Below are 27,304 nucleotides of genomic sequence, written 5' to 3' on the forward strand. Positions count from 1 at the left end.
GCCACTAATGATCCTTTGAATTTCTGAAGTACAAGTTATAATGTCTTCTTTTTCATTTCTGATTTTATCTATCTGGATCTGCTCTCTTTTTTACTTAGTGACCAGGATAAAAGTTTGTCAAATATGTTTATCTTTCCAAAAGACCAACTTTAAGGTCTCTTACATTATCCTTACCAATAAACTTTCTACTCCTATCACTTTCTCTACCTCCTCTTTAAGGTCAATAACTCTAAGGCTTATCCCTCTGAGACATATAAACAGAACCAAAGACAAGAACCACATGATTATCTCAATAGATGCAGAAAAGGCTTTTGACAAAATTCAACAGCCCTTCATGCTAAAAACGCTCAATAAATTCGGTATTGATGGAATGTACCCCAAAATCATAAGAGCTATTTATGACAAACCCACAGCCAATATCATACTGAATAGGCAAAAACTGGAAAAATTCCCTTTGAAAAACTGGCACAAGATAGATGCCCTCTCTCACCCTATTCAACATAATGTTAAAGTTCTGGAATAGCAATTAGGCAAGAGAAAATCAAGGGTACAGTTAGAAAAAGAAGAAATCAAATTGTCCCTGTTTGCAGATGACATGATTGTATATTTAGAAACCCCATTGTCTCGCCTAAATCTCCTTTTTAAGCTGATAAGAAATCCCAGCAAAGTCTCAGGATACAAAATTAATGCAAAAATCACAAGCATTCTTATACACCAGTAATAACAGACAAACAGAGAGCCAACCAGGAATGAACTTCCATTCACAATTGCTTCAAAGAGGAGAATAAAATACCTAGGAATCCAACTCAAGGATGTAAAGGACCTCTTCTAAGGAGAACTACAAACCACTGCTCAGTGAAATAAAAGAGGACATAAAACAAATGAAGAAACATACCCATGCTCAAGTGGATAGGAAGTTAATCAATATCGCGGAAAATGGCTACACTGCCCAAGTTGCTATTTAAAGATTCAATGCCATCCCCATCAAGCTACCAATATTTCTTCACAGAATTGGAAACTACAAAGTTCATATGGAACCAAAAAGAGCCCGCATCTCCAAGACAATCCTAAGTCAAAAGAACAAAGCTGGAGGCATCATGCACCTGACTTCAAACTATATACTACAAAGCTACAGTAACCAAAACAGCATGGTAATTGGTACCAAAACAGAGATATATAGGACTAATGGAACAGAACAGAGTCCTCAGATATAATACCACACATCTACAGCCATCTGATCTTGACAAACCTGAGAGAAGCAAGAAATGGGGAAAGGATTCCCTATTTAATAAAATGGTGCTGGGAAATTGGCTAGCCAGGCAGAAAGCTGAAACTGGATCCTTCCCCTTACTCCCATAATGAAAATTAATTCAAGATGGATTAGAGATCTAAATGTTAGACCTAATAACTATAAAAAACTCCTAGAGGAAAAACCTAGGTGGCAATTATTCAGACATAGGCATAAGCAAAGACTTCATGTCTAAAAATGACCAAAAAGCAACGGCAGCAAAAAGCCACAAAACTGGATAAATGGGATTCCACTAAACTAAAGATTTCTGCACAGCAAAAAGAAACTACCATCAGGAGTGGAAATGGCAACCCAAGTTATGAACGGGGAGAAAAGTTTGCACCTACTCATCAGGACAAAGGCTAATATCCAGAACCCACAAAGAACTCAAACAAATTTACAAGAAAACAAAGAACCCCATCAAAGTGCGCTGATATGAACAGATACTTCAAAAGAAGACATCTACAGCCAACAGGACACATGAAAAAAAATGCTCATCACTGGCCATCAGAGAAAATGCAATCAAAACTACAATGATACCATCTCACACCAGTTAGAATGCATGCATCATTAAAAAATCAGGAAAACAACAGGTGCTGGAGGAGGATGTGGAGAAATAGGAACACTTTACACTGTTGGCGGGATTGTAAACTAGTTCAACCATTATGGAAAACAGTATGGCGATTCCTCAAGGATCTAGAACTAGATGTACCATGACCCAGCTATCCATTACTGCATATGGACTCCAAAGGATTCTAAACTCATGCTGCTATAAAGACACATGCACATCGTGATAAGCCTTATTGGCGCACTACTCACAATAGCAAAGACTTGAATCAACCTGGTGTCCATCAGTGACAGACTGATTAAGAAAATGTGGCAATATATACAATTCATGGAATTACCATGCATTTACAAAAAGGATGAGTTTGTGTCCTTTGTAGGGACATGACGCAGCTGAAACCATCATTCTTAGCAAACTATCACAAGAACAGAAAACCAAACACCGTGACAAGTTCTCACTCATATAGGTGGGAACTGAACAATGAGATCACTTGGACTCGAAGGGGAACATCACACCAGCCTACTGGGGAGGTGGAGGGAGATCACAGGAGTTATAAATTTGACGTAAATGATGAGTTGATGTGGTGCTGACGTGAAGTTGATGGGTGCAGCACAGCAACATTGGCCCAAGTATACATAACAAACCTGCACGTTATGCACATGTACCCTAGAACTTAAAGTACAATAATAATAAAAAATAAATAAAAAAAAAAAGAATTAGCTATTTATTGTAGTCTTGCAGTCTGAGCTTGTTTGTACCTGTCCTTCTTGAGAAGGCTTTCCAGATATGAAAGGGACTTGAGTGTCGTGATCTAAGCCATATTTGGTTAGGGATCTCCAAGTTCAATAATGCTGTGGTTATTGCAGACTCACAGAGGTGGTCTTTGTTCTTGCAGACTCACCTTGGTGGTCTTGAATAAAATCGAGAACAATTCTCTGGATTACCAGGCAGAGACACTTGTTCTCTTCCCTTATTTTCTTCCAAACAAGTGGAATTTTTTCTTTGTGCTGAGTCATCTGAATCTGAGGGTAGGATGACACAAGCACCCCTGTGGCCACAACCACTGTAACCACTACCTGGCTACCAACTATGTTCACTCAAGGCCTTAACGTTCTAAGTTAGCAAGAACACTTTAGCCTGTGACATCAAGGCTTGCTGAAAGTTAAGTTTAGTCGACTGGGATGGACAATTCCCCTCTGGCTAGGCTGGTCTAAATGCTCCCTCAGTGGGTGGGAATTAGCTGAGTTCAGCCCAATTTTGCTTTCTGCTGTGACAGGCCAGCACTGAGTTCACTTCAAAGTTCCACTATCACTGCACTCTCACTCCCCCAAGTTCCCAGATTTTCTGCACCACAAAGCTGCTGCCAGGGTATAATGGAGGGGTAGCATCAGTGATCCATGACTGTCTTTTCTACCCTTTTCAGTGCCTCTTTCAGCTATATTAAGTTAAAGTCTGGTACTGTGATGGTTCTCCTGATTTTTGGTTCTTATGAAGGTGCTTTTTGTGTAAATAGTTGTTAAATTTGGTGCTCCTGGTGGGGGCACAGGTGGTGATCACTGGAGGCTTTTATTTGGCCATCTTGCTCTGCTCCTCCAACAAGTACAGTTTTAAGAATGAATGGCTTCATTATTGATAACTATGGTAAGACAGGGGACACAAGCCATCGGGAACCCAGAAAAATTAGGACATATAGTCACCCTCTGTTTAGTTTTCCACTCCTTCACTCTCCTCCTTTGTTAAGAGCTGCTCTTAGAAAGGGAATATCAGTCACTGCATGAATCAGACTTCTTTGTCTTCCAGAGAAATTTTTAATTTAACTCACGTGGAAAAGTGAATAATTTTATTTCCTTTGTAAAGGAAGTAGTTTTTATCTTTGTTTAATGAAAATATTGTTTCAGTACTGCAAGATAAAAAAGTTCCAGAGATCTAATTTACAATAATTTATGTATGTTTAGTACTACCAAACATTATACTTAAAATGGCTAGAATGGCAAATTTTATGATAGGTGTTTTTTGCCACAATAAGAAAATAGATTCAAATTGAACTTTTAGATATTTGGAATAGAAACTGGATAGAAACCATCTGAATAGTTTCTATCTTTTTTTATGTAACATATCAAACTATTTTGCCTTTTAAGGTTACAGTGTTTTAAAAAGATAACTTTATGATTCAGTGCCTTTAATCAAAGACATTCCTATTGCAACATAAGGGTTTTCTGTTTGTTTGTTTTGGTTTGGTTTGGTTTTGGTTTTTTGGTTTTTGAACACAGGAAGATAAAGTCAGCCTGGTGACTGTTAGAAGTTAGAAGAGTCATAAAGAAAGATTACCCTGATCAATCTCATAAGGTATAAGTAGGCCTTTTAAAAAGCTTCTTTGGTTCTAGATGCTTGATGAATCATCACAATGTCTTCCACAATAATTGGACTACTTTACACTCCCACCAACAGTATAAAAGCGTTCCTATTTCTCCACAGCCTCGCAGTATCTATCGTTTTCTGACTTTTTAATGATCACCATTCTGATTGGCATGAGATAGTACCTCATTGTGGTTTTGATTTGCATCTCTCTAATGACCAGTGATGTTGAGCTTTTTTTCATATGTTTGTTGGCTGCATAAATGTCTTCTTTTGAGAAGTGCCTGTTCATGTCCTTCACCCACTTTTTGATGGGGTTGTTTGATTTTTTCTTGTAAATTTGTTTAAGTTCCTTGTAGATTCTGGATATTAGCCCTTTGTCAGATGGGTAGATTGCAAAAATTTTCTCCCATTCTGCAGATTTCCTGTTCACTCTGATGATAGTTTCTTTTGCTGTGCAGAAGCTCTTTGGATTAATTAGATCCCATTTGTCAATTTTGGTTTTTGTTGCAATTGCTTTTGGCAAAGTATTATAAATCATTCTACTATAAAGACACATGAACACCTATGTTTATTGCAGTGCTATTTACAATAGCAGACCTGGAACCAAACCAAATGCCCATCAATGATAGATTGGATAAAGAAAATGTGGCACATATACATCATGGAATACTATGCAGCCATAAAAAAGAATGAGTTCATGTCATTTGCAGGAACATGGATGAAACTGGAAGCCATAATTCTCAGCAAACTAACACAGGAACAAAAAATCAAATATCGCGTGTTCTCACTCACAAGTGGGAGTTGAACAATGAGAACACATGGACACAGGGAGGGGAATATCACACACCAGGGCTTGTCAGGGGTGTGGGGACAAGGAGAAGGAGAGCAATAGGACAAATACCTAATGCATGTAGGGCTTAAATCCTAGATGATGGGTTGACAGGTGCAGCAAACCACCATGCTACATGTATACCTATGTAAGAAACCCGCATGTTCTGTACATGTACCCTGGAAGTTAAAGTAAAAATTTTTTAAAGAGTAGAAAATAAATTTTTAAAAAGTCTCTTTGTATCATAACTGCTATACAATATACTGCACAGATATAAAGCGTACAATTTGATAACTGTTTATATGTATTCACAATCAAGGTAATGAACGTATCCATTATGCCACAAAGATCTTTGTGCCACATTGTGATTCCTATTCCTGCCCCTCCCTATCTTCCCCATCTCAACAGAACTACTGATCTTATCGCTGCCATTGTCAATTTTCCTTCTGCTTGAAGGATTTTCTTTAGTATCTAGGCCATAATTTCTTATTAAATAACTTAAGCTTTTACCTGTTAGTACAGATGAGAGCATATTATAAACTTTAGTATATGACTTTCCAAAAAGTCCACAATTTCATTTTTAATTTATTCTTTAAAGCAATAGCTAATGAAGGTTTGTGGTTTTTTTTATTGGTTCGTTGGTTGGTTAATTTCTTTGTTTAAATCTGTATAATTAAATTTTAATCTGGTTTTCAGACTATATGACTTGTACAATTTCTGCTCTTTGGAGTTAATAAGACTTCTGTTTATTAGGCCGTCATGCATTTTATAAGTCTTGTACAAACTTTCAAGAAAAGATTTAAAGTCCAAAAATTTTATAAAGCAGAGGTTCTCATTTTCAAAAGACATAATGCTTAGAATTAATTACACTCTTTACAGAATATCATGTAATATTGACATTACATTTAGAGTAACTAATTATGTAATACTGAGATTATAGAATAAACATATGGAAGCAGATATTATTTTGCTTACTTCTGCTTCCTACTATTTTCATGTTCTACATATTCTTTTTAATTATCTTTTTAGTTCTAGAAGACTTTTACAAATTGGCCATACAATGAACTTTTACTGAACTTTTCAGATTCTTGAGAATCTTATTTGACACGAGGTGTCCAAACACATATTAAACTTAGCTTGTATAACTTTGTTAACAAGCTATTAAATTGCTATTAAACTTTGTTGTTTAATTATACTAATCATAACATAATTCAGAAGAAGGCAACTGTGACCCCATGGCTTATGCACTTGGCTTGATCCTTTGGGTCTTTCCAATTACTGTGTGGTGTTTGAGGTAGATTTTAATCCCATAAGAGTAAGAATAAACATTTCTTTCCTTATTTTCCTTTTAAGGGCAGAAGCTTTGAAATAAAGTTGAAATGTGTGGTGTCATTCTACCTGGAACATGTCCACATAGAACAAGAAGCATTTTTTTTCCTTTTCTTTTGGCAGCAGTGCAAACAGGGTGCACATGCACAGGAAACGTGACTGGGTGTTTTTACTAGTGTAGAACACATGTCTGGGAGTGCTTGCCTCCTAAAAAACCATGACTTTTTCACTTATTTTTCACGTGGTACCCTGAAGTTATGAGAGTGCTACAAATTATTCAGTAAACACGTGACAAAGTTCAGAAAGCATGATGGTAGAAATGGGTGTCCAGAAAGAGGGTAAACAGATGTTTTATTCAACAGTCATGACCTTCAGCTTTGGCAATAAAAGTAGATTTAAATGACTTGGAATTTTCCACCAGCTCCAAGATTAGCCTTCCAGTTTAAACTTCTTTATATCTCTATGACATTATCTCCTTCTAAGACCTTCTTCTCAACTGACCTGAAACATCCATATGATTGGTGGCCAGAGAAATATCAATCAAGATTATTGCTATTTACTCCCCAATGTTTAAAATAGGACTTTGAAGTTAAGACAATAAGCTTAAAAGCCAAGCTTTTTAGGGTAGAGAATTTTCTAAATTCCTTTTTCTTTTTTTTTTCTTAAAGGCTGAAGAAGACTCAGATTTCTGACACAATGGTAACATCTTTCCCTTCTGCCTGTGACAGCCAGGGCTTGCTGTATGATGATAGCAAGAGAATGTGGCACAGAGGAAGGGGAAAAAGTCCATCCCTCTGGTAGTAGGGGGTTGTGGAATGGGAGAGGAAAAGGGGGAAGGGGAAGTGGAAAACGTTCAGATCTAAATGTCTTGATGTCTTCTGCTTGACTTTAGACAGTTAGGAAAGAGGGAATGTTCTAGAAGAGGAAGCTATGGAGTCTTATTTGGGTCTATGTAAACAGTTCAACCACAGGCCATCCTGTCCAATCTAGGGCGGAGCCATACCAGAGTTTAATGTGGCAACAAAGTGTGGTTAGACAGAGATTAGGCATGGAGTTTAGCTTTTCAAGACAGCTTTCCGTCACTACAAGGCAAAGGCAGAAAGTAAATATCTCATTTCCTTTTTGCAGGGTAGGGCAAGCTGGGGAAAGGGGAATGACTGAGCAATCAGGTGACTTGAGAGCCAAATAACATTCCCACCCACAGGGCCTGAATTGGTGAAATGTGTCAAGATCTTCAGCTTTAGCTTGAGATGGACCATCAGAGCAGGAGGCCAGATGAGAGACATGGGGTTTGTTGTGATAACTAGAGCTAAAGTGAGCTAAGTGATCAGTAGAGCAATAGTGGGCTCTGGCCAACCAAAATAAACCAGACCATGAGCTCCAACAGATAAGGCCCTCTGCTACAAGTACAGTAGGTGAGCAGCACCCAGGCAGACAGAAGTATTGTCATGAAGACTGAAGGAAAGAAGCACATCACAAGTGCTGAGGAGCTGATATTCACCTAGGCAAGGAAGTGGGAAAGTCTTCCTTCCCCCAGATGCCCTGGGAGAGAATTGGGGAACAGGAAGACTCTGGGAAACTGAGCATTTATTTTTATCAAAAGATAAAGAGCACAAGGATTATTTAGATCATTGTAATAACCTACTTTTTTAGGCATAATTTTAGAAACACATCTTGGCTGCATATATGTGAGATTGCTTACATTTTTAAACATTATAATTGCTTATTAAATAAATGAAGGACCCAAATAAGAGAGAAGAAGTAAACAAGATGCTTAAAATGACTTATCTCCTTCAAGAGTAGAGTTCTTGGGCAAGAGAAATACTAAAACCTAAGCTATTGCTTTAGCACTAAGATTAAGGCTCCTTCCCAAGTGTTAGTCCCAGTAAAGAATAGTCTGAGAAAAAATTGTGAAGTGCGTGCAATTTGTTGTTAATTCTTCATGATTCAACATTCTACTAAGCTACCTGATTTACTCTGGTTTTTTTTTTGTTGTTGTTGTTAGCCATTACAAATACCTTGCTCTCAGGGAAGACTCTGATATTAATTATAAATCTCAGGGTGAGTTTATTAATGCTAAATGATGAACAGTGTTATATTTAAAGATATTTCAAAAACAACCAAATCTAGTTTCCATAGCAACTATTTTGTATTATGGAAGAGACACAGAAGTTAAAAAAGACCTACCACTTACTGTGTGACCTTGACCTCTTTGATAATGTTTCTTCATTTGTGAAATAATGAAAAACTAATCATTGCTCTACCAACTCTACTCATTTTTATGAAGATTGAAACCACATTAGCGAAAGTGCTTTGTGGTCTTTGAAGAATATAGTTATAATTGTTATGTCAAAGACCAAAAGAGATATTTAGGGCTCAAGGTAGGCCTTCAGGATTTCCCTGAGATAGCGTTGTGGGCATTGTTTCATGATCTTTTACTATGGGAGATGTAGAGAAAGGAAAAGAGTTCTAAATGTTCATGTACTGTGGTCATAAAATGCTTAAATTATGGATTGGCACTTTTGTTTGTTTGTTTACAATGGTGGGGAAGGAGTTGAGTTGAAATCAAAGCCTTTAGTAATGTAGTATAATGGTGTATAGGATCTGAGTGCTCTACTGTCTCCTAGCAATAAAACGTTTGACTTCTAGAGCCAAGAAATTCTGTTTCTGCTAGTCTCCCCAAAATTGTCACTCTGTGAATGTACACATTTTCTGTTCACAGTAGTAGGGATATTGATTTTTGCTTATCATGTTAGTTAGTCCCCTGAAAAACTGAGTGGTATTTCTATGATTGATAAGCTTATATACCACGTAAAACCCATGCTCCAGCTTGAACAGTTATGGATGGATAATGATATGTCTTGGTTTGCTGAGAATGTAATTACAAAGTAATTATTAATGGCTTACCTTTCACTCTCAAAAGTGTTCTGGATCCAACAATTAATTATATGATCACTTTACTTATACCTATGTGTGAACCAGAATTGGGGCACATGGGTACCCTCGATAAACCCAGATTTAATCAGCTGCAAAAATCTTCTTCAGAAAAAGAAAAATTCAAACTTTCAAGAGTTAGAACTTTATGTTAATTTTTAACAAATAGCTCTGGTGTTAGTGACCTATTTAAGAAATATTATAGCAATTAAAAGAGTAATAGAGAATAACAACTTTTGCTACTTTGTGGATCATACAAGCTAGTATAAGATTAGAAAGAGAAAAGATCAGTGTAATTGATTTGATTTGATAGAATCATAAAAATTACTCTTAGCAGAATTAGAGTGAATGAAGTCTATATTCGATAAATAGATAATACTTAAATATTAACCATTTCAGACATTTTGAGTGTGATTTTGTAGAACTGGGTACATCTTGACGAAGTTTCCAAGTCATTTGAAAAGAATATATACCATTTCATCATTGGATATAATCTTCAGTTAATGTCAATTAGCTCAAGTTGGTTGGTAATGTTGTATTATTCAGGTCTAGTATATCCTCACTAATTTTCTTTCTACTTCTTCTATCAAGTACTGACAGAAGATACGAGAATGCTGAATTCACTCTCATGGTGTGAGATAAGAGAGTGTCGAATTCATTCTCATGGTGTTGAATTCACTTGATAGAATTCAGTACTTCTATTAAGTACTGATATGAGAGTGTTTAATGAACTCTATAACCCTGCAGTGATACAGAACAGTAGAACTTATTCCTCCTATGTATCTGTAATTTTGTATCCATTAATCAACCTCTCCCTATCCCTCATTTTCCCCAACCCTTACCAACCTCTAGTGAGCATTCTGCTCTCTATTTTTATAAGATCAACTTATTTAGCTTCCAAAAATGAGTGAGAATATGCAGTATTTATATTTCTGTATCTGGCTTATTTCACTTCATATAATGTTCTCCAAACTCCTCCATAATGCCACAAATGACAGGAGTTTTTTTTAGCTTAAAGTCTATTTTATCTGATGTAAGTTTAGCTACTTTAGCTACTGATCATTTTTGGTTTTCCTTTGCATGGAATATCTTTTTCCACCGTTAACTTTAAATCTATGTGTGTTTTTAAAGGTGAAGTGAGTTTTTTTATAGGAAGCATATAGCTAGGTGTTGTTTTTTTAATCCACTCATTTCAAAAAATCCATCCTTTTTTTTAATCCAAATGGTTTTTTAAACCATTTTATATCTTTTAATTGGGGAATTTAACCTATTTATACTCAAGGTTACTATTGGTAGCTGAGGTCTTACTCTTCTCAATTTGTTAATTGTTTTCTTATTGTTTTGTGCATCCTTTCTTTCTTCCTCTAGCATTGTATATCTTCTTGGTTGGATGCATTTCTGTAGTGATAAGTTAGATGCCTTTCTCTTGCTCATTGGTGTACCCATTCTATCAGTGAGTTTTATATTCTCATCTGTTTTCTTATCCTTTCACTTCCAGATGTGGGATTCCCTGAAGTATTTCTTGTAAGATCAGTCAAGTGGTGATACATTTCCTGTTTTTGCTTGTCAGGGAAAGACTTTATTTAGCCTTCATTTTTAAAGAATAGCTTTTCTGGGGGTAGTATTCTTGGCCAGCAAGAGTTTTTTCAGCAACTTGAATATGTTGTCCCATTCTCTCCTGGTGTGCAAGTTTTCTGCTGAGAAAACTGTTGTTAGTCTAATAGAAATTTCCTTATATGTGACTTAAGGCTTTTCTCTATTTTTAAAATCCTTTCTTTGTCTTTGCCTTTTGATAGTAAGAGCCTAATAGGCCTTGGAGAGGAGCTTTTTGTGTTAAGTATATTTGGAGGCTTTGAGAGCTAGATATCCTAGATAACATGGATCTAGATATCCATATCTCTCTGAAGACATGGGAAGTTTTCAACTGTTATTTTCTTAAATATGTTCACTGTGCCTCTTCCCATTTCTTTTACTTATGCAACTCTCAGATTCATATATTTCATTAAAGCTACTTAATGGTGTCCCATAAGTCCTATAGGCTTTGTGAAAGAAAAATAAATCTTGGGACCCTAAAATCCCTAAGCCAGAAGGAAAAGTCAATCTGGGAACTGCAAGGGCAAACCTACCTTTCATTCTACTCCTAAATAAGACAGTTACAATTTTTAAAAAAAAAAAAGCTACATACCTCCCTCACAATTTGCCCATGGGGAAATTCCTTGCAAACAAAGGACAGACAGAACTCAAAGTCATCCTTCTCCTCATGTGAGACAAATGCCTATCTGATTGCTTCCTTTGCCCTGTTGTTTCACTAAGCCAGACTAAAGCGTAAGTGACTATGCCTGTAAATTGTGTATTTAGTAAAAGACTAATCAGAAACTCAAAATAACGCATCTGTTTGTCTTTTATCTACTTATGACCTGGAAGCAGCCTCCTTGCTTCAAGTTGTCCTGCCTTTCCCGACCGAACCAATGTACATCTTACAAATACTGATTGATGTCTCATGTCTCCCTAAAATGTATAAAACCAAGCTGTGCCCTGACCACCTTGGGCACATGTTATGAGGGCCTCCTGAGGCTGTGTCATGGGCATGTCCTTAACCTTAGCAAAATAAACTTTCTAAATTGATTAAGACTTGTCTCAGATGCTCTTGGTTTACAACTGCTTCATTCTTTCTTATTTATTTACTTATTTTGTCTGACTGTATTATTTCTAAAGACTTGGCTTCAAGTTCAGAAATTCTTTCTTCTGCTTAACCTAGTCTATTGTTGAAGCCATGATAGTATTTTTCATTTTATTCCTGAAATTATTTAGCCCAACTTTTTGGGTTTTGGGGGGATTTTGTGCTTGTCTTTTTGAGATGGAGTCTCACTGTATTGCCCAGGCTGAAGTGTGGTGGTATGATCTTGGCTCACTGCAACCTCTGCCTCCTAGGTTCAAGCAATTCTCCTACCTCAGCCTCCTGAGTTGCTAGGATTACAGGCACGCACCACCACACCTGGCTATTTTTTGTGTTTTCAGTACAGACGGGGTTTCTCCATGTTGGCCAGGCCGGTCTCGAACTCCAGACCTCAAGTGATCTGCCCACCTCAGCTTCCCAAAGTGCTGGGATAAAATTAACTTTTTAACTACAGTACTGGTTTGCTTGTGGGTTTGTTTATAATTTGTCCCAATAAACATTGTATATTAGAATATATTAATGTAAAATGTAAAGAAAACTAAATATTTAAATTCCCAACATTCACATGTAATTGTAATATAACTTAGTTACAGTCATTCTTGTTTCCATTAAAAAGAAAGCCTTGGGCAATATTTTCAAAATAAAATAAACTATTAATAGCTGTCTCTAAAACCTTGATAAGTTTTTTAGGGACTCTGTACAAGATGCACATTAGAAACAGATATAGAAATGTTACTTTCTTACTTCACCATTAAGAGGGTGAAATCGGCTGGTGCAGTAGCTCACGCTTGTAATCCCAGCACTTTGAGAGTCCAAGGGGGGTGGATCACCTGAAGTCAGAAGTTTGAGACCAGCCTGACCAATATGATGAAACCCCTTCTCTACTAAAACTACAAACATTAGCGGGATGTAGTGGCATGTGCCTGTAATCCCAGTTACTCAGAGGCTGAAACAGGAGAATCGCTTGAACCCAGGAGGCGGAGGTTGCAGTGAGCCGAGATTGTGCCATTGCACTCCAGCCTGGGCAACAAGAGCGAAACTCTGTCAGAAACTAAAAAAGGTGAAATCAAGGTGCTAAAAAGGCAGCACCCCCTCTAGAGTCTCTGGGAGAGAGCCTGATTATCTAAAACAGATGGCAATTCAAAGAAGCTGAATAGTTGGAAACAAACCTAAAAACACATGTGAATTATTTGACAGATTGTTTTCTTTAACTGATAATCATGTTATTGTAGAGTTTAAAGTATTCTGGTTTATATATTTAAAAGATTAAAATAATCAGGCTTTCTGGGTTAACCTGAATAGTCATAAATTTTTGCCATTCCCTCCAAGTGGTTTGTTTCTTGGCTTCTATCTCATATTGCATTTATAGGTTCTCTTTAGGAATCTTTGCACCCCACCCCCCAACAATCCTGTTCCCAGAATTCTGGAAAGTAGGCAAATATTGTCTCTTCTGTGGGAAATTCCAAACATAAAGGGCCTAAATATTCTGACATTGTGGATTCTCCAAGTAAACCTCCCAGATGCCCTATAATGTATCTAGCAGTGGATAAACACCATTTATGTGCTCAGAATGTCTAAAGCAGTCTTAGATGACCACCTGTATTAGTCAGCTCTCACACTACTAATAAAGACATACCTGAGACTGGGTAACTTATCAGGTATGTCTGATAAGAGGTTTAACGGACTCACAGTTCAGAAAAAGAGGTTTAATGGACTCACAGTTCCACCTGTCTGGGAGGCCTCACAATCATGGCGGAAGGCAAGTAGGAGAAAGGCACGTCTCACAAGGCAGCAGGCAAGAGAGAAATGAGAGCCAAGTGAAAGGGGAAACCCCTTATAAAACCATCAGATCTCAAGAGACTTATTCACTACCAGGAGAACAGTATGGGGGAAACTGCTCCCATGATTCAGTTATCTCCTACTAGGTCCCTTCCACAACATATGAAAATTATGAAAGCTAAAATTCAAGATGAGATGATAGGGACACAGCCAAACCCTATCACCATCTAACAATATGAAATGTGTTAGATAACAATCTAACACATTTCATATATAATATGAAAATTTTATATATGTGAATACAGTTTATATAAAAACATATAGTCTTTGTATATGTTACCTATAGACTATACACATATATATGCATTCAGAGAAGCAAGAAGATGTATTTTCATGAAACAAAACAGCAGGTTATTTCCTGTAAAATGCAGAAAACAAAGATAAGCTATTCACTATGATAAGAATTATAGCATAAATTAAAAACTCAACAGAAATGTTGGAAGAAAAATTCAGTAGAGCAAAAAGCAAGAGATGTAAAAAAGAGAAGGGGAAAAGCAAGAAAATTAAGAGTAGCAAATCAAGACATTCAATATCTGAGTAGTAGAAGTTCCAAAATCAATGAATAAATAAAGTAGGGTGGGAGGGGAAGGGAGGGAAGATCATTAATATGACAACTTAAGTAAATTTTTTAGAACTGAAAAAAGACAGTTTTCTTAAATCATGGAATGCCAATGAAATGGACAAAAATAGACACACTTAAAGCAGATCATTATAAAATTTCATATTACTAACGATAAATATGTTGCAAGTTTCCAAAGGCAATAGGAGGACAAAGAGGAAACGGGATAAAGGAAGAAGATAGGGCTGGAGTAATGTGGCCACAAGTCAAGGAATGCCAGCAGCCATAGGATCTGAAAGAAGCAAGGGACAGGCACTCTCCCAGAGCCTCTAGAAGGAGTGCTGCCCTGCCAACATCTTGATGTCAGCCCTTGATACTGATTTCAGACTTCTGGCCTCCAGAACTGTGAGAGAATAAACTTCCATTGTTTTAAGCCACATAGTTTGTAACAATTTGTTAAAGCAGTAACAGGAAACCGACAGAGCAGGTGTGCCCCAGATGTATAGCACACAGGATATATTGGCATAAGTCAATATTGAAATACAAGAAGGTTATAGAACGTCAAACAGATTTAACACAAGACTACCTCAAGGCATTTAATAATCAAACTCCCAAAGGTCAAGGATAAAGAAAGAATCCAAAAGCAGTGAGAAAAAAGAAACAAATAGCGTACAATATTGCTCAAATATGTTTGGCAGCAGACTTTTCAGTGGAAACAGGAGAGAGTGGTATGACACATTTAAAGTGCTGAAGAAAAAAACTTTTACCCTAGAATAATATATCCAACAAAAATATCCCTTAAGCAGGAACGAGAAATAAAGACCTTCCCAGACAATAAAAGCTGAGGGATTTCATCATGTAGGCCAGACCTGTCCTACAAGAAATACTAAAGGAAGTTTTTAAATCTGAAAGAAAAGGGTGTTAACAAGCAAGAAGAAATCATCTGAAAGTACAGAACTCACTGATAATAGTAAGCACACAGAAAAACACAGAATAACATAACACTGTAATTGTGGGATATAAACTCTTGACATAAGTAGAAAGACTAAATGATAAACCTGTCAAAAATAATAACTTCAACACATTTTCAAGACATAGTACAAGAAAGACATAAAGAGAAACATGAAAAATTGAAAAGTTTGGGACAAAATTAAAGTGTAGAGTTTCTATTAGTATTTTTGCATGTTTATTTGTTTATGTATCAGTGTTACGTTGTCATTAGTTTAAAATAAAGGGTTATAAGGCCGGGTGCAGTGACTCATGCCTGTAATCCAGCACTTTGGAAGGCCAAGAAAGGTGGATCGTGAGGTCAGGAGTTCAAGACCAGCCTGGCCAAGATGCTGAAACCCCGTCTCTACTAAAAATACAAAAATTAGCCAGACGTGGTGGCATGCACCTGTAATCCCAGCTATTTGGGAGGCTGAGGCAGGAGAATCACTTGAACCCAAGTGGCAGAATTTGCAGTGAGCCAAGATCACACCGCTGCACTCCCACCTGGGCAACAGAACAACTCTGTCCTCAAAAAGAAAAAAGCGTTATAAGATAGTATTTGCAAGTCTCATGGTGACTTTGAATTAAAAAACACACAATGGTACATCAAAAATAAAAAGTAAAAAATTAAAGCATACCACCAGAAAAAAACACCTTAACTAAAAGGAAGACAGAAAGAAAGACCAGAAAACAAATAACAAAATGGTGAAGGAAGCCCTTACTTATCAATAATAACATTGAATGGGAGTAGACCAAACTCTCCAATGAAAAGACATAGAGTGGCTGAATGGATGAAAGAAACAAGACTCAATGACCTATTGCCTACAAAAAACACACTTTACCTAGAAATATCCACAAAGACAGAAAATAATGAGATGGAAAAAGATATCCTATGCAAGTGGAAACCGAAGAAGAGCATCAGTAGCTATACTTATGAGACAAAATAGATTTCAAGACAAAAACTGTAAGAAGAGACAGAAAAGGTCATCATATATTGACTAAGGGGTCAATTCAGCAAGAGGGTATAACAATTGTAAATATATATGCACCCAACACTGGAGCAACCAGATATATAAAGCAAATATATGGAACCAAAGAGATAGACCCCAATACATTAGTAGCTGGAGACTCTAACACCCCACTTTCAGCATTGGACAAAACTCACAGGCAGAAAACCAACAAAGGAACATCAGACTTATTCTGCACAATAGAACAAATGGACCTAATAGATAGTTACATAACATTTTGTTCAATGGCTGCAGAATATACATTTTTCTCTTTAGCACATGGATCACTCTCAAGGGTAGACCATATGTTAGGTCACAAAACAAATAAAAACTTTCAAAAATTAAAATAATATTAAGCATCTTCTCTGCAACAATGAAATAAAACTGGAAATCAATAGCAAGAGAAATTTTAAAAACTATACAAATATATGGAAATTAAATAATATGCTCCTGAATGACCAGTATGTCAATAAAGAAATTAAGAAGGAAATTGAAAAATTTCTTGAAACAAATGATAATAGAAACACAACATACCAAAATCTATGGAATACAGTGAAAGAAGTAGAAGAAAAACTTCAAATAAATAACCTAATGATGCATCTTAAAGAACTATACAAGCAAGAGCAAGACAAACCCAAAATTAGTAGAAGAAAATAAATAATAAAGATCAGAGCATAAGAGTTTTAAATGAAGAAAACAATACATAAGATCAATGAAACAAAAAGTTGATTTTTTGAAAAGGTAAATGAAATTGACAAATCTTTAGCCAGACTAAGAAAAAGCAAAAGAATACCCACATAAATAAAATCAGAGATGAATAAAAAGACATTACTGCCGAGACCAGCTTGGTTGTGGAGACCTTAACACAGCAGTGCTAGAGGAATTAAAGACACACATACAAATATAGCATGTGGAGTGGGAAATCAGGGGACTCACAGCCTTCAGACCTGAGAGCCCCAAACAGAGTTTGACCTACATATTTATTAACAGCAAGCCAGTGATAAGCATTATTTCTATAGATTATAGATTAACTAAGTATTCCTTATGGGAAACAAAGGCAGGGCTCTGGCTAGTTATCTGCAGCAGGAGCATGTCCTTAAGTCACAGATCGCTCATGCTGTTGTTTGTGGTTTAGGAACACCTTAAAGCAGTTTTCTGCCCTGCGTGGGCCAGGTGTTCCTTGCTCTTATTTTGGTAAACCCACAACCTTCAGCATGGGCATCATGGCCATCATGAACATGTCACAGTGCTGTAGAGATTTTGTTTATGGCCAGTTTAGGGACCAGTTTATGGCCAGATTTGGGGGCCTGTTCCCAACACATTACAACTGATACAACAGAAATTCAAAGGATCATTATTAGGTACCATATGTTGATAAACTGGAAAATATAGAAGGAATGGATAAATTCTTAGCAACAGACAACATGCCAAAATTGAACCATGAAGAAATCTAAAACCTGAACAGGTCAATAAAAAGTAATGAGATTGAAACCATAATAAAAGATCTCCCAGCAAAGAAGAGTCTGGGACCCAATGGCTTCACTGCTAAACTCTACCAAACATTTAAAGAACTAATACTAATCCTACTCAAATTGTTCCAAAAAACAGAGGAGGAGGAAATACTTCCAAACTGATTCTATGAGGCTAGTATTACTCTAATACCAAAACCAGACAAAGGCATATTAAAATAAATAATTAAAAATTATAAGCTAACATCTCTGATGAATATTGATGCAAAAATCGTCAAGAAAATACTAGCAAACGAAATTCAAAAATATATTACAAAGATCATTCATCATGACCAAGTGGGATTTATTCCAGGAATGCAAGAATGGTTCAGCATATGCAAATCAGTCGATGTGATACATCATATCAACAGAATGAAGGAAAAAAAACATATGATCATTTAAACGGATGCTGAAAACCCTTTTGATAAAGATCAACATCTTTCATGATTTAAAAAAAACTCAGAAAACTGGGTATAAAAAGAGTGTATCTCAACATAATAAAAACCATATATGACAGACCCACAGCTGGTTTTATACCTTATGGGGAAAAACTGAAAACTTTTCCTCTTAAATCTGGAACACGACAAGGATGCTCACTTTCACCACTGTTATCCAACATAATACTGGAATTCTTAGCTAAAGCAATCAGGCAAGAGAAAGAAAGAGAAAGAAATAATGGGAATCCAAACTAAAAAAGAAGTCAATTATCCTGTTGGCAGATGATATAATCTTATATTTGAGAAAACCAAAAGACTCCACCAAAAAACTACTCAAACTGATAAACAAATTCAGTAGTTTTAGGATACAGAATCAATGTACAAAAATCAGTAACATTTCTATATATCAACAATGAACAATCTGAAAAGGAAATCAAAAAAGTAATTCCATTTACAGCCACAACAAGTAAAATTAAATACTTAGGTATTCATCAGAGAAGTCAAAAATCTTCACAATGAAAACTATAAAATGTCAATGTAAAAAAATGGAAGAGGACACAAAGAAATGGAAAGATATTCCATGTTCACGGATTGGAAGAATCAACATTATTAAAATGTCCATGCTACACAAAGCAATCTACAGAATCAATGCAATCCCTATCAATATACCAATGACATCCTTCACAGAAATAGAAAAAACAATCCTAAAATTAAATAGAATCACAAAAAATTCAGAATGGCCAAAACTGTCCTGAGAAAAAAGAATAAAACTGTAAGAATCACATGATCTGATTTCAAAATATACTACAAAGCTATAGTAACCAAAACAGCATGATACTACCATAAAAACAGACACATAGACCAATAAAACAGCATAGAGAACCCAGAAACAAATCTTCATACCTACAGTAAACTCATTTTCAACAAAGCCACCAAGAACATACACTGAAGAAAAAAAAAGTCTTTTCAATAAATGGTGCTGGGAGAATTGAATATTCATAAGCAGAAGAATGAAACTTGACCCCTATCTCTCGCTGTATACAAAAATCAAATCAAAATGAATTAAAGGCTTAAAATCTAAGCTTCAAATTATGAAACTACTACAAGAAAACATTGGGGAAGCCCTCCAAGACGTTGGTCTGGGCAAAAATTTCTTGAATAATACCTCACAAGCACAGGCAAACAAATCAAAAACGGACAAATGGGATCACATCATGTTAAAAAAAACTTCAGCATAGCAAAGGAAACAATGAACAAAGTGAAGAGACAACTCACAGAATGGAAGAAAATTTTTGAAAAAAACCCATTTGATAAAGAATTAATAACCAGAATATATAAGGAGCTCAAACAACTCTATAGAGAAAAAAATCTAATAATTCAACTTTAAAATGGGCAAAATATTTGAATAGACATTTCTCATAAAAAGACAAACAAATGGCAAGCATGCATATGATGATGATCATTGATCATCAGAGAAATCCAAATCAAAACTACAATGAGATATCATCCTAGCCCCATTAAATTGGCTTGTTTTTTCCTGAGATGGAGTCTTGCTCTGTTGCCAGGCCAGAATGCAGTGGCACGGTCTCAGCTCACTGAAACTTCCACCTCTTGGGTTCAAGTGATTCCCCAACCTCAGCCTCCCAAGTAGCTGGGACTACAGGCATGCACCACCATGCCCAGCTAATTTTTTGTATGTTAGTAGAGATGGGGTTTCACCATGTTGGCCAGGATGGTCTCAATCTCCTGACCTCATGGTCTGCCTGCCTTGGCTTCCCAAAGTGCTGGGATTACAGGTGTGAGCACTGCACCCAGCCTAAAATGTCTTTTATCCAAAAGTCAGGCAATAACAAATGCTGGTGAGGATGTAGAGAAAAGGGAAACCTCATACACTGTTGGTAGGAATGGAAACCAGTACAACCACTATGGAGAACATTTAGGAGGTTCCTCAAAAAGCTAAAAATGGAGGTATCGTGTTATCCTGCAATATCGCTTCTGGGTATATACCCCAAAGAAGAAAATCAGGGTACTAAAGAGATATCTGCATTCCCATGTTTATTGCAGCACTGTTCACAACAGCGAAAATTTGGAAGAAACCCAAGTATCTATCAACAGATGAATGGATAAAGAAAATGTGCTACTTATACACAATGGAGTACTATTCTTCCATGAAAAAGAATGAGATCCTGTCACTTGCAGCAACATGGATGGAACTGGAGGTCATTATGTTAAATGAAATAAGCCAGGCAGAGAAAGACAAACATCACATGTTCTCACTTATTTGTGGGATCTGAAAATCAAAACAACTGAACTTGTGGAGAGAGAGAATAGAGGGATGGTTACCAGAAGCCAGCAAGGGTAGTGAGAGGGATGGAGGAAGGTGCGGATGGTTAATGAGTAAAAAAAAAAAAGTTAGAATAAATAAGACCTGGTATTTGACAGCACAGCAGGGGGACTATAATCAATAATAATTATGCACTTTAAAATAACTAAAAGAGTATAATTAGATTGTACACAGAGGATAAATAGTTACGGAGATGGATACCCACTTTTCCACGATGTGATTTTTATGCATTGCATACCTATACCAAAATATCTCATGTACCCCATAAGTATATACACCTACTGGGTAGCCACAAAAATTAAAATTAAGACTATATTAGTGTAAAAAAAAAGAGTTGTTTACATTCCAAAATTCACAAAATACAAAATGAATAGAAATCATAGAACAAATTTCATAGTATTGTACAAATAAGTATATATGGCTGGGGATAACATTTTCAGTGACTATACTTTATAAGAATTCTAAAGGTACTACATTTCAAACACCTTGGAAGTGCTCTGGAAAACTTCTACTTGAAAGCCAATGCAGGGTGTGTAGAAAATTGCAGAGCAGAGCTATGTCAAGTCTATAACAGAAGAGAGCAACTGGCCCATTAGTTAGCTCCACTGGCTTCCCCTTGGTTGACTATTCTGGATCTTTTCCTTTCTTTTCACATCCCTTAAACTAACTCACTCCAGTGCTTTCTATATTAGCAAATTATAATCATTACAAAGACATCAACTCAGATATAGGAAAAAAAAAATCACAGAAAAAGAAAGAATAAGAAAAAAGATAGAAACTAAATCTGTGTAAACACATGTTTACTTGAGGGTCTGCTTCTGGAACTACTGCTGGGCCAAGAACTATCTCAACGTGTCCAGTTAGGAAAGAGAAAATTCTTTCAAACAAAGGCGATTTAATACAGAAAGTTGGTTATTGATGTGTTGGAGGGTGAAAAAATTACAAAGGGCAAATTGAGGTCACCCAAAACATTAAGAACATTAAGCTCCTGAGGGAGGACTAAAAAGAGGTGGTACAGTTACCAGAACTAAAACCTCAGAGGAAAGTGTATAGCCCAGTGGCTGCTCAGAAGGCAAAGCTCATACTTACACTTCCAAGAGAGTGTGGCCCAGCTGTGGTTGGTCCCTGTGAGAGTAAGGCAATGCTGGTGCCAAGAGGGCCTAAAACAGCTGATCCAACCATGTGACATGGAGTGACACTTGTGGGAATTGGAAAGAAAGTCCCTTCTTCCCTCCACTGTTTTCAAATCTCTCCAGCACCTCTCATTGGCAGAACCATTGGAAAAGCCAGATGTCAAGGGAGACTGGGAAATCAAATTTGGAGAGTCACAGCACTGGCAGCATAGAACAAATTATAAAAGGGTAAACTGTGTGAGACAATAGGTAAATAAACAACATTGCATTTTTGTTTACTTCAATTCCAACCTACACTCATCCTTGCTTACCTCCAATGGCCACATATACGACATCTCCCTTTTAGAAAATGAAACTCCTCCTTCTGGTCCTTCCCAGCACTGTTTCAATAGGTTCTTCTTTCTCCAGCATCTTCAGACACCCCTGATCTTTCCTGACTGAGAAACAATTCTAAGAAGTTTTCCCCAGAGTTCAAGTTCCTAACTAAGGAATAATAATGATGGTAATAAAAATAGCTAACAACTAAGTGGCACTTAATATATGCCAGGCACTGTTCCAAGTGCTTTATATTTACTAACTCATTTAATCCTCAGATCAATCCTATGATGTAGGTACTACTCTGATTCCTTTTCACAGGTAAGGAAACCATAGCTCAGAACCAGGGCCCCCAGATCTTTCCAGACTGCCATGATCTTGTGAAACAATAGGTAAATAAATAAACTGTGGAAGACAATAGGGTAAATAATCTTTCCAGACTGCCATGGTTCTTGCACAGACAACTAACTGCTGTGAAAGAAACTCCCACTTAATCTAATTTTCCCTCCAGTTGCTCTACTGTTTCCTTCCCTTGGATGACAAACTTCCTAAAGAATAACGTGCTCCCCTTTCTGACCCTTTCTGATTCCTCAGCCTTTGGCTGCAGGCCCACCCTCCCTCCACAGTCATGAAGGACCTCTGGGAACCAATTCCAAGGCTTCCTTCAGCTTCCTTCCTCTTGACTTCCTGCGGCAGAGTTATCTTCTTTTCATGAGTCTGCCGTATATAATTTTCAGATTGTTGTCCATCTCTTCACTTTTTTCTATCAACTTTCTCAAAGACCGTTCTTCCGTCTAAATATCTCTCAAAAAATTAATTCATATTGAGAGTTAGAAATTATCACCTCTCACATTATTGGTCTCAAATCCATGTATTGGGTCATTTTATATTGCATACAATATCCCCTTGCTTCCCAGTACCCAGCTGGAATTTTCACTCAGCATATTTCAAAGTTACCTAAAATTTAACATGTTCAAATTAACTTTCTTTGTTAGTCAATAAAGCTACTTTCCTCCTACTCCTTCAGGCAGGAATTTTTGGAGTTGTTTTGGAGTTATCACAAGTTCTTTGATTTTTTTCTTTAAAATGTATTTCTTCATTCCTCCCTTGCTATTTCTGCTAAGTTCTGGAACTAGAGCAGTGAGCAGATGAAAGTACAGACTTTGGAGGCAGACAGTCTGAGTTCTTACTCTGATTCAGCCACACCCCGGCTGGGGTCCCTGGTTCTGGGCTATGGTTTTCTTACCCGCGAAAAGGAATCATATTACTACCTACATCATAGGATTGATCTGAGGATTAAATGAGTTAGTAAACATAAAGCACTTAGAACACTGCCTGGCATATATTAAATGCCACTTAATTGTTAGCTATTCTTATTATCATCATTATTATTCCTTAGTTAGGAACTTGAACTCTAGGGAAAGCCTCTTAGAATTGTCTCTCAGGAATTTGCTTAACCTCTTTTATCCTCAGTTTCTTTACAAAGTGTGACTTATGATACTATTTTCCTAAAGAGAATTAAGTTAAAAGACATAAGTAAAGCACTTAATAAAGTAATCACGCAATACATTTTGGCCATTGTTAGTAATATAATGTGATTATCAATGAAAATAATATGATTCTATGTGAAATCACTGTAGATTCTTCATCCTTAAAAAACTATTTTCAATTTATAGACGGTGTATTCATCTCTTCTGACACTATGAAGAAATACCCGAGACTGTGTAATTTATAAAGGAAAGAGGTTTAATTGACTCACAGTTCTGCATTGCTGGTGAGGCCTCAGAAACTTACAGTCATGGGGGAAAGCAAAGGAGAAGCAGACACCTTCTAAAAGAGTGGCAGGACGGAGTGAGTGCAGCAGTGGAAATGCCAGATGCTTATAAAACCATCAGATCTCATAAGACTCATTCATCATGAGAACAGCATGGGGGGAAACCACCCCCATGATCCAATTACCTCCACCTGGTCCCACCCTTGACTCATGGGGATCATCGGGATTACAATTCAAGGTGAGATTTGGGTGGAGTCACAGAGTCAAACCAAATCAGATGGTGCCCTTCATTTGTATATATTCTTTTATTGTTGAAATTGTGGAATTCGTGCCATTTTTTATTATTTTAAATTATTATATGATATTTTTGTTTCTCCATCACATTAAAATGATTATTGACATAGCACTTTCTTATACCAATCTACAATATTTCACTAAACCATTTGCTGAACATTAAGATTTTTTGAGTTTGGTACTCAGAGGAAGCTGCCAGGAATATGTGTACAACTTTGTCTTTTGGCTTCTCTGAGATTATTTCCCAAAATCTTTCATAGGGAGAGATATGAACAAGCATTTCCAACATTCTATATATATGTGTTTTATGAGAGAATTAGGACCAAGTTGGAAAAATATTTTCTAATCCGAGGGTAGAGGAGATAACTTTAACTCTCTCACCAACTTTGGTTTCAATCTCAAAGTGAAATGAAGTGAACACTTGATTTGTGGTGTTGAATTTGGGTAGATTAAACATACAACCTTAGAAGCTTAGACATTTTGCTCCTTAGTCTGCTTCAACCCCACAATATCTGAAATATGTTAGACTATGCATCTATGAGAACAGTCCTATATTTTCCCTATCCAAATATGTTTAAATAAATATTAACCACATTGTTTTGCCAAGTCATTTGGCCAATAAAATGTGGAATTTGAACAGTATAACTTCTGAGCTCCTTGCCAGTTACAGTGTTTTTCCTCAAGCCTTGTGCAATGTGGAGCTATTATTTGGGGTGGATAGCTGACTGTCTTACTCTAACTCTGTTCTGCCCCACGCCTTTTTTTTAGTGGAAAGAATATGGGCATCAGACAGATGTGACTTGGGATTCTGCCTCTGCCATTTACTAGCTTTGTGACACCTTTGAAGATGATGTGGCTTTCTACACCTGCATAACCTCAACCCTCTGGTTTTCACTGATTGCTTCACAGCCAGACATCAGACCCAGGTTGGACCCCTGACTCAACTGTGTGATTGAGAGACTCTAGTTAAAACATAGAAGAATCAGGGCCAGAGTGTATTCAGAAAGAGAAAGAGAAAAAGAGAGAAGCAATGAGGAGAGACAGCCCCTGATGTCCAGTTGCTCAAGATATACCACTCACTTCCTGTCCTTTGATGTTTCTGTGACTCTCTGTTACATTATACTATAAAACTCATTAACACCAGCCTGACTGCAGTTCTGTTTTTGAAGCCAACATCTCTGACTTAAAAAGCACATTCAGAGATCTATAACTTCTGAGTTTCTTTTACCTCATCTATAAAATGAGACTAAATAATAATAACACTTTCCTTGTAAGAGTGCACTGAGGATTCTATGTAATAATGGATGGAAAACTCTCAGTTCTGAAAACATAGTAGGTGCTCAATAAATTATGGCCATTAACTTCCTGCAAATTTATGCCTCATAAATAAACCACCAATATATTAGGAATTCAAATTATTTCTGATTCCCTACCATGTCTGTATATCACTCTGTAAACACGCCAATCCAATGAGTCTTTTAAATTGGTTGCAACAAGTGAACTCCTTGATGCTATCCAGACTAAGTAGCTACACTCCCTTCCTTTACACTGCTCTCCACAAAGTGGGTGAGCAGAGTAATGGCCATTTTCTACAAGTGATGCCTACTCAATCACCATAAGACCACAATGAGGCAATGAAAAGCCTTTCTCACCTCTCTGCTAGGTGGAGTAGTGCAGCCCTAGTAGGACTCTCTACACCTGCATAATTGGTGTAACTAGAAACAGACAATAATGTTATTATCTTGACAATTCTAGAAAAATATAGTTTATGTATATATGTTGACAGACTACATCCAATTGAATAGTTAAATGCATTGTAGTCCTCAAGTCTTGGTAGAAGACTTGAGATTTATTTTTTAAAAAAATCAAACTCATATTCACTTATATTCATGGCACTGAACAAAGAACAATGGAGTGCCCAAGTGAGTTTTTTGGTCTGTTTGCCAAAGTGATCACTTTTGAGTTTCTAAATGTCTTCTCTCTACAAAGTCTTCTTCTTCTAAGTTCTTTGATCAGAATGCCCTGTCCCTGACACTGTACAACCCAGGTAGGCAGGCACGCCTACCTGTGTGCCTTTTTCCTCCCTAGATTGAGAGCTTCCATTTATGGATAATAATTGCAGCTAATATTTGTTGAAGATTCTCCTATCTGCCATAGATGCTTTACATGGATTATTTCATTTACTCACTAAACAATCTTTTAAAGAGGTGCTACTGTATCCAGAATGGGTTCCTTCTGGTGGGTTCTTGGTCTTGCTGATTTCAAGAAGGAAGCAGAGAACCCTCGCAGTGAGTGTTACAGTTCTTAAAGATGGTGTGTCCAGAGTTTGCTCCTTCAGATGTTCAGATGTGTCCAGAGTTCCTTCCTTATGGTGGGTTTGTGGTCTCGCTGACTTCAGGAGTGAAGCCGCAGACTTTTACAGTGAGTATTACGGCTCTTAAAGGTGGTGCATCTGGAGTTTTTTGTTCCTCCTGGTGGGTTCATGGTCTTGCTGGCTTCAGGAGTGAAGCTGCAGACCTTCGTGGTGAGTGTTACAGCTCATAAAGGTAGTGCGGACCCAAAGAGTGAGCAGCAGAAAGATTTATTGCAAAGAGCAAAACAACAAAACTTCCATAGCAAGGAAGGGGACCTGAACGGGTTGCTGCTGCTGGCTCCGGTGGCCAGCTTTTATTCCCTTATTTGGCCCCACCCACGTCCTGCTGATTGGTCCATTTTATAGAGTGCTGATTGGTGTGTTTTTACAGAGTGCTGATTGGTGCATTTACAAACCTTTAGCTAGACACAGGGCGCTGATTGTTGCTTTTTTACAGAGCGCTGATTGGTGCGTTTACAAAGCTTTAGCTAGACACAGAGTGCTGATTGGTGTGTTCAAAATCCTTTAGCTAGACAGAAAAGTTCTCCAAGTCCCCAACTGACCCAGAAGCCCAGCTGGCTTCACCTCTCAATCCCCCACTAAAGATGATACCCCAACTGCTGCTGGGAATTGGGTGATGACCGCTCTAGCTACTTCCTGCTGGATAGGGGCTAAGAAGGGGCCCTGCAGTTGTAGTGTCCTCCAGAGTGGAACTCTTTAGGCCAGTGAAAGGGCCAGTGGGTTGGTCCAGGAGTCCTCAGTAGAAGTTGT

The 27,304-nt window shown here is 37.1% G+C and overlaps 1 long non-coding RNA gene across 1 annotated transcript in view; it reads right to left on the reverse strand.

Moving 5' to 3' along the window:
• Positions 1-26,496, reverse strand: part of LOC116274164 — a 49,630-nt gene extending 23,134 nt beyond the window's left edge. Inside the window, exon 1 of the long non-coding RNA XR_004182750.1 lies at positions 22,109-26,496. This is a non-coding gene — a long non-coding RNA (uncharacterized LOC116274164). The remainder of the gene's footprint in view (positions 1-22,108) is intronic.
• Positions 26,497-27,304: the final 808 nt, after the last annotated feature.

The sequence above is a fragment of the Papio anubis genome, chromosome 3 (assembly GCF_008728515.1).
Source record: "Papio anubis isolate 15944 chromosome 3, Panubis1.0, whole genome shotgun sequence".
NCBI classification, from domain to species: domain Eukaryota; kingdom Metazoa; phylum Chordata; class Mammalia; order Primates; family Cercopithecidae; genus Papio; species Papio anubis.